This window comes from Haliotis rufescens, unplaced genomic scaffold (assembly GCF_023055435.1).
Source record: "Haliotis rufescens isolate VD_foot unplaced genomic scaffold, xgHalRufe1.0.p SCAF_1, whole genome shotgun sequence".
NCBI classification, from domain to species: domain Eukaryota; kingdom Metazoa; phylum Mollusca; class Gastropoda; order Lepetellida; family Haliotidae; genus Haliotis; species Haliotis rufescens.
In genome coordinates, this window is record NW_025963779.1 from 77,195,681 (window position 1) to 77,204,865 (window position 9,185).

The 9,185-nt window shown below is 39.2% G+C and overlaps 1 long non-coding RNA gene across 1 annotated transcript; it reads right to left on the reverse strand.

Annotated features, from left to right (window-relative positions):
* Window positions 1–839: 839 nt before the first annotated feature.
* On the reverse strand, window positions 840–6,019 carry LOC124147832. The gene is made up of 4 exons (XR_006862889.2): window positions 5,950–6,019; window positions 5,005–5,086; window positions 2,569–2,613; window positions 840–974 (listed from the first exon to the last, which is right to left on the reverse strand). It is a non-coding gene; the product is annotated as an uncharacterized LOC124147832 (long non-coding RNA).
* Window positions 6,020–9,185: the final 3,166 nt, after the last annotated feature.

Genomic DNA, 9,185 nt, shown 5'->3' on the forward strand with positions numbered 1-9,185 from the left:
AAAGTCGCTTATTGTCAATGTTAGAATAGCACAGATTTGAGTGTTCATTGAAGCATTTTTATCGTTCATCAAACTTTCTACATGCCATCTTCTAATCTTGACTATTTAGCTTGTTTTACAAATATTTGTCCTTTAACTGATGTACAAAAATACGGTTTTCTAATGGCAAATGAAACGTATTTCAAGGTTGCCGAAATCCTCTTTCACATATGCTATCCATTTTGACAAACTATTACAATACGAATATTATTATATCATTACATAAATTCCATGTCTTGATGTCAAGTGATCAATTTAATATCATCAGAAACTTGGCTATGTATATTTATAAGTCTATGCAATTAAGGACTAAACTGCTCATGTACATTTCAATTATAATAATGGCTGCTGTACAACTGCTGAATAAAAAACAAGAAGATTAAGAATATTAAGAGGGTTTGGGTGATCCTGGCACAGTCAGGCTGATTAGGCTCATCATCAGCTCAAGACCCTTGCCCCCTCTACACGCAGCCCAGATATTGAATGGGACTTCTCCCAGGAAGCGGTGCCTAGTCAAACCCATCCTGAACTTTTCGGAGAATGTGAAGACTCCCCAACACTGCTTCCTTCTGCATTAGCCAGATTGTCAACAGAAAGAAAGGATTCAAAATCCTAAAGACATCCTATCTACATAACATTCACAACATAATATACTGTATCACCAAGCACCAATATTCAGCTATTTGCCCTTAACGCACGGAATCAGTTTCGACGGATAATCAAAACTGGTTATTTTCTTGCATTGACGTTATATATTTAAGATATTGAAGCTGATACAATTCGTGAAATATTTTCTCCTGTCCATCAAACAATAAGGAATAGACTAAACTAAGAAATAATGCTACTGTCATTCAGGAATCCACAGTATATACACATTGAATTATACTTACTTTTTGTGGCAGTTTTTAGTGCGCGTCGTCCTTTCGGGAGAATCTCTAAAAAGAGAAATCATATTGATACGGTAAGATTATTGGACAAGCCGACGGCACAAGTCTAGTTGGAGAACAAATGCATTGCATAAATATGAACAGTTTCGCCCAGTTGATAGTTTGGTCATACTGCTTATTTCAGGTTCAACAATGATGCTTGACATGATTTAGGCAAAGACGACATCCTCTTGTAAATGATGTGTGGATTATCACAACGTTCAACTACAAAAGGGTGTATAACAAAAAACAAATAAATTACGCCTAACACAATCTACCAATTGCACAGTTCGGAAAAGGCAATGGTGAAATGTGTAAAGTTTTAAGGTCTTGACGCTTGTCCTTTTTACATGACCCTTTTTCAAATATTTCATAAGTTGCAGAGAACTCGTGTGCCTCCTATACGACTCGAGCATGCAGTGTGACATCAGGTAACAGCTTGTCAAAAACACAAAATATGTTTAAATCTAAGCCCTGTGAAGACCCTCATGGGAGTGGAAGGTAATGTAACTTGTCATGTGGTGATTAATTGTTTTTATGTTTGGTCGCAGGTGTGTCAGGGCATTATATAGGGTCTATTAGAAACACCCTTATCTGACCTTGTTTTAGGCAAATATAACTTCCGGTGCGTACAAAGTCGCTTATTGTCAATGTTAGAATAGCACAGATTTGAGTGTTCATTGAAGCATTTTTATCGTTCATCAAACTTTCTACATGCCATCTTCTAATCTTGACTATTTAGTTTGTTTTACAAATATTTGTCCTTTAACTGATGTACAAAAATACGGTTTTCTAATGGCAAATGAAACGTATTTCAAGGTTGCCGAAATCCTCTTTCACATATGCTATCCATTTTGACAAACTATTACAATACGAATATTATTATATCATTACATAAATTCCATGTCTTGATGTCAAGTGATCAATTTAATATCATCAGAAACTTGGCTATGTATATTTATAAGTCTATGCAATTAAGGACTAAACTGCTCATGTACATTTCAATTATAATAATGGCTGCTGTACAACTGCTGAATAAAAAACAAGAAGATTAAGAATATTATTTATTATTATTTGCAGATTAAAATTTAAAAAATGCAGCAAAGAGGGTTTGGGTGATCCTGGCACAGTCAGGCTGATTAGGCTCATCATCAGGTCAAGACCCTTGCCCCCTCTACACGCAGCCCAGATATTGAATGGGACTTCTCCCAGGAAGCGGTGCCTAGTCAAACCCATCCTGAACTTTTCGGAGAATGTGAAGACTCCCCAACACTGCTTCCTTCTGCATTAGCCAGATTGTCAACAGAAAGAAAGGATTCAAAATCCTAAAGACATCCTATCTACATAACATTCACAACATAATATACTGTATCACCAAGCACCAATATTCAGCTATTTGCCCTTAACGCACGGAATCAGTTTCGACGGATAATCAAAACTGGTTATTTTCTTGCATTGACGTTATATATTTAAGATATTGAAGCTGATACAATTCGTGAAATATTTTCTCCTGTCCATCAAACAATAAGGAATAGACTAAGCTAAGAAATAATGCTACTGTCATTCAGGAATCCACAGTATATACACATTGAATTATACTTACTTTTTGTGGCAGTTTTTAGTGCGCGTCGTCCTTTCGGGAGAATCTCTAAAAAGAGAAATCATATTGATACGGTAAGATTATTGGACAAGCCGACGGCACAAGTCTAGTTGGAGAACAAATGCATTGCATAAATATGAACAGTTTCGCCCAGTTGATAGTTTGGTCATACTGCTTATTTCAGGTTCAACAATGATGCTTGACATGATTTAGGCAAAGACGACATCCTCTTGTAAATGATGTGTGGATTATCACAACGTTCAACTACAAAAGGGTGTATAACAAAAAACAAATAAATTACGCCTAACACAATCTACCAATTGCACAGTTCGGAAAAGGCAATGGTGAAATGTGTAAAGTTTTAAGGTCTTGACGCTTGTCCTTTTTACATGACCCTTTTTCAAATATTTCATAAGTTGCAGAGAACTCGTGTGCCTCCTATACGACTCGAGCATGCAGTGTGACATCAGGTAACAGCTTGTCAAAAACACAAAATATGTTTAAATCTAAGCCCTGTGAAGACCCTCATGGGAGTGGAAGGTAATGTAACTTGTCATGTGGTGATTAATTGTTTTTATGTTTGGTCGCAGGTGTGTCAGGGCATTATATAGGGTCTATTAGAAACACCCTTAACTGACCTTGTTTTAGGCAAATATAACTTCCGGTGCGTACAAAGTCGCTTATTGTCAATGTTAGAATAGCACAGATTTGAGTGTTCATTGAAGCATTTTTATCGTTCATCAAACTTTCTACATGCCATCTTCTAATCTTGACTATTTAGTTTGTTTTACAAATATTTGTCCTTTAACTGATGTACAAAAATACGGTTTTCTAATGGCAAATGAAACGTATTTCAAGGTTGCCGAAATCCTCTTTCACATATGCTATCCATTTTGACAAACTATTACAATACGAATATTATTATATCATTACATAAATTCCATGTCTTGATGTCAAGTGATCAATTTAATATCATCAGAAACTTGGCTATGTATATTTATAAGTCTATGCAATTAAGGACTAAACTGCTCATGTACATTTCAATTATAATAATGGCTGCTGTACAACTGCTGAATAAAAAACAAGAAGATTAAGAATATTATTTATTATTATTTGCAGATTAAAATTTTAAAAATGCAGCAAAGAGGGTTTGGGTGATCCTGGCACAGTCAGGCTGATTAGGCTCATCATCAGGTCAAGACCCTTGCCCCCTCTACACGCAGCCCAGATATTGAATGGGACTTCTCCCAGGAAGCGGTGCCTAGTCAAACCCATCCTGAACTTTTCGGAGAATGTGAAGACTCCCCAACACTGCTTCCTTCTGCATTAGCCAGATTGTCAACAGAAAGAAAGGATTCAAAATCCTAAAGACATCCTATCTACATAACATTCACAACATAATATACTGTATCACTAAGCACCAATATGCAGTATGGTCATTGGGCAATTATTTAAATCACAAACCCTAACGAGAACCTGTCTACATGAGCACATCCGGTTTCTGTTAAGATCACAAATCCTCTCTACAGTCAGTGAGTGAGTATGGTTTTCCGCCGCTTTTAGCAATATTCCAGCAATATTACGGCGGGGGACACCAGAAATGGGCTTCACACATTGTACCCATGTCGGGAATCGAACCCGTGTCCTCGGCGTGACCAGCGAACGCTTTAACCACTAGGCTACCCGACCGCCCCTCTCTACAGTCAGACAACTGTGTCAATAGCAGTCATTTCTAATATCATGTTATAATTAGTAGTACATGTTAACAAAAACACCTTCTAAAAAGAGTCCCCGATGTAACTTGGTATTATTTATTTTGATTTAAACATATTTTTATTGATTGAATCTGGATTGGTAAATAAGACATAAGGCTTATGTTATACATCTCCAGTACAAGTTATATTCATGAAGGCATTAAACAAAATAACATAATGGTGTACTAACTACGTTAAGATAGCAAGAGGTCATGGACAACAGTATGATGAAATGAGTAGAAGATTAATATATGTGCGAGATTTATAGTCTCACGTTAGTTTAAACCTTTTGGAATGGAGTATGTATGAATGCACTGCTTTTAGGATATCTAGATCAGTAGGTTCTTTTGTAAAACTAGCATTACCATTCAATATAGTGTTAAGATCAACTCCCTCGGAGTAGAAGGATCAATCATTTCTTACATCATTATAAAGGGGCAGGAAAAGGAATAGTGTGATAATTTTCATACATGTATACGCAGGAACAAGCTGCAATGTCGGAACTCTGCATATTATTAATTCTTACAAAAACACAACAAAAGTGGGGTGTGGGGAAACTAAAAAGTTACAGACATTTTGCCCCGTGACACCCATTTGTCTCGAGAATCGTCTCAAACTGAAAACACTGGACAAAGGCTCAGCTCAAAAGGTCCATGTGTCTTGAGGCGACTAAATTGTCTCATACCTGTCTGTGTACAGACGATGCGACGATGGTTGCCCATTATGCATTTATTTCCTTCCCCACAGCTGGACCAGCACGATTTCATCTAAAAATATGATATGATGAGCAAGCAAGGTTAAATGTCTGTAATTATTCGTCATAACACCTTGTTATCCGATTGGCCAGTGACCACACTGTGGCACATTATGAAGCTTAGTGTGTCATGAGATGTCACTTGTCACTCCATACATATTGTCACTCATGTTTGTGTGCTCTAGCTCGTGAACTCCTGGGCCCACTTGCACAAAGCGATCTTAGCGCTAAGATGATCGTAACTCCCATTCTTTAACATAGACTTACGATAGTCTTAGCGCTAAGATCGCTTTGTGCAAGTGGGTCCAGGTGATAGACTCGTTACATGTTTCAATAGCGGTGTGTTCAGGGCCGGAGCTCAAAGTCCTTCCGCGTTCTGTACATTGTGATAGAACACTAAAAATAGGTACATATTTGCATCTAAAAAAGCAGATGAAAGACTATTTTAAGTTCCAAAATTAAGGGTTCTTGAGAAATAAGGTCACGCTGTCATTACGTAAATATTGTGCGAGACCTAAGTGCGAATGACTTTGTATACTACGTTAAATGTTCACACAATGAATACAAACGCAGTATTCAGTAGTTGTTGAGTTGGAAAGCTGAATTGTCAGATGAAACGAAGGCTTACACGGCCCTGAGATGGAGTGAGTGAGTGAGTATGGTTTAACGCCGCTTTTAGCAATATTCCAGCAATATCACGGTGGGGGACACCGGAAAATGGTCTTCACGGATTGTACCCATCTGGGGAATCGAACCCAGGTCTTCGGCGTGACGAGACGACGCTTTTAACCACTAGACTGGCCCAGCGCCCTCCCTAAGATGGAACTAGGGAAAGGATATAGGTTGTCAGAGCAAAAGGCAAACACATTTTCTCACCTCTCCATTCGGCGTTAAGGGAACTTTGACAATGTCAGAATTGGTCAAGTTGGTGTGGTGGTCTTGCTGAAACTGAAGTTCACACGAAAGATGTACCGGGTCATACAATACTCCTTGGCACCCGACCGTCATCTGACACTTCTCTTCACACATCTTAATCCCCATTGGGCTGTATTCCTGAGACTCTAAGACCCCAAATAAGAAAAGCCAGAAGAATAACATGTTGAGCAATCTGTGTGTTCTAGAGGATATTTCTCCTGACGAATGTGTGTAACACCACATTGGAATAATTTTATATGTAACCTGTCTCCAGTAGCAAACAGTGTTTGCCATTATCATAAGCCGATCTCATTACGGGTGGAGAGAGTCACGGCTCTGTGTTATACCTCCCTTGATACAGATGTCGTTGATAAATGAAGATGTATTCTGGTCTGGATCATATTGACAATGATTGCCCGTGACACATATCGGGTGTTGAAGGGAAAGTTGTTTGAGTACAAGATCTCTGATGTCTAAATTTCACAATATTTGACGTATAACTGAGCATGCTCTTTCTACAAAAAAAATCAAAATGCTGTCAGGGTTACAGCATTTGATACCCAAGGAAACTTATGTGGGCAACATTTCCAAATTTGATGCACCAGTGACGAAAATGACATGTTCCATATATATCCATGTTTGTTAAGGTTAACACTTGACTTGCCTTTGCATGTGTTTGTGACGGATGCCACCGGTGGAGCAAGATACGCACGTTTTAGGCGAACACCTGGTATCAACACTATTTGACAGTGATTCATAAACAAAACGTTCATGATGCAGTCGGAATCGTACAATGAACTGTTATAAGCTTTTATTCAGGTAGTTGGCGGCTGACTGTGTTTTTACGCCGCAGTCTTATTCCAGCAATATCACGGCTGCCGAAATTTGGTCAGACAAACCTGTGTCTGTTAGCTTAAACCGTGATTCACTGATTCTGTGCACAGATAATGAACATCCATTTAAGCAGCGTTAGGATATGTTCTGCGGCGCAACCCTCATTAGGAGTTGAGGTGAAATGGGGTTTAACGTCGCGTCCAAGATTATTGCACTTATATAGCGACGTGCATGTACGTGTGTGTGTTTGTGTGGCTGCTTGTACTAGTCCGGACTGATGCCGATTTATAGTGCTAGCTCGTGTATCAAAACAATATTAATTATGATACTACGAGTAGCGTGAGATACTGACATGTATATACCTGTGAAGATCCGGGGTAGAATTGGTCTTCATCAACCTACGGGATCGGGTGGTCAGTCTCGCTGACTTGGCTGATGTGTGTCACCGTATCCCAATTGCGTGGATCGATGCTCATGATATCAATCACTGCATTGTCTGGTCAAGACTTGATTATTTACAGACCGCCCCCATATAACTAGAATATTGCTGAGTGCGGCGTTAAACAACAGACAAACAAAACAAACAAATCTTAGATGTCACGGGACTGTGCTCTTATGATCAGGGGTGTCAAAATATGAATAAAGTGATAAAGTAATCGTGGTGATAGGTTCACAGGTTTATTAAATAACTACAAATTGGATTAATGGTTGACCATTGCAAATAAATCTACTCTGCGCTCACAAAGATCACAAATTAATTCTATCAGCGCAAATATATAATCAAGTTTTAGCTAAACATCTGTATAACAGCTATAAAAAAGAAGGTAGCTAAAGCAACACTTTGACAAGATATGGACCCGGTGCGTCGTGTGCCAATTGAGTCATCTGCGACCAATTATCATCTGAGTCAATTAACTCTATACTCTAATGAGTGAATAAACTCGGCTCAGTAAACAAAGGGAAAATAAACACCGAGAGCTTCTACCAAAATCAGTCACCTAGACTACAAAACTACGTCTGAATTACAACTAGTCTTAATCGACTAAAGTTCCTGTCACTTTGACTGAATCTTTTGACCGTGCTTTGATGTTCTTTAACTCGGGTTTTGAGGGTCCTAGATGTTTCTCCAATATAAGCATGTCCACAATTACACGGAATGTGGCACACTGCTCAGAATGGTTCTAGCTTGTGGCTGGATGCTGGTTTTCCTGTGCCTTTAATTGTGAATGGCGTGACTTCTCGTAAAACCTACATCAATGTTGGCCTGTTTCTTTAAGAGTCTCTGGATTTTGTAGCTCGCTGTTCTAAAGTAGGCTGATCACAAAGGGTGCAGACTGTTGACGGGAATATTTCTGAGATGGAGATGTTCTGTATCATCTGTTGTACTAGTTCTAAATGCCTATAAAAGAAGTGTAAATTGGCACGGCTCCCATGGCCGAAAGCAGTAAATACACAATGTCATTCAGAAAATGGTCAAATGTAACAAACGTTATATTTGGGATAACACTTTCTCTGTAAAGATACAGATTCTCGTACGTTTTTGGGGTTGAGTCCCGCCCGGGGTGCACTCTGGCAGTGAAGGTTCGAATCCCGGACCGGACGCAACCCAAAAAAATACGAGAATCTGTACTTTATAAAGAAAGTGTTATCCCAAATATAACATTTGTTACACGAATATATGTTTTCAAATAGAATATCAGTCTCCACAACATCCAACTTGATATATCCCAGAGGTGGGAAAATGCATGTTTTCCGGTCATATCAAAGACACTAGCTGGCTTCGTGTCGCATTGCAGCTTGAAACAAATACTACCCTGGGTCATGAGAGCTGCCCAATAAACTGCCCCTGTCCGTATCCCCATTAATCAAATTTACACTTTTCTTTCCTATGTTTATGGGATCGAGGACGGCCATTTATCAGGGAGGTTACATTCCACACGCTGTCGTTTTATAACATTATCGTAACATGACAGGGCGATGCATCAAGCCATGCTTTATTTGATAAAGTGATTCAGATTTCAGCCCGTAGGGGAGGCCGGATAAGAATAGACGTCCCCATCAACCTACGCTGGTTGCCATAGGCGACTAAACGGAACGGGGAATGAGCCTCCCCCCCCCCCCCCCCGCGCGACATGGTTGATATCACGTCATCGTACCCCGACCCCGACGGCGTGTGACGTGCGTTATGATATACTCGGAACCGTACAATGATTATGATTATTATTATCTTTCTGATTATGAAAATGGTATTGTCGCTTTTACTTATTCACAATGGATCAGTGGATCGTGAGGCTCAGACTAGATTATTTACAGGCCGCCGTCATGTGCTGGAATCGCTAAGGACGGCGTTAAAAAACAAAGAA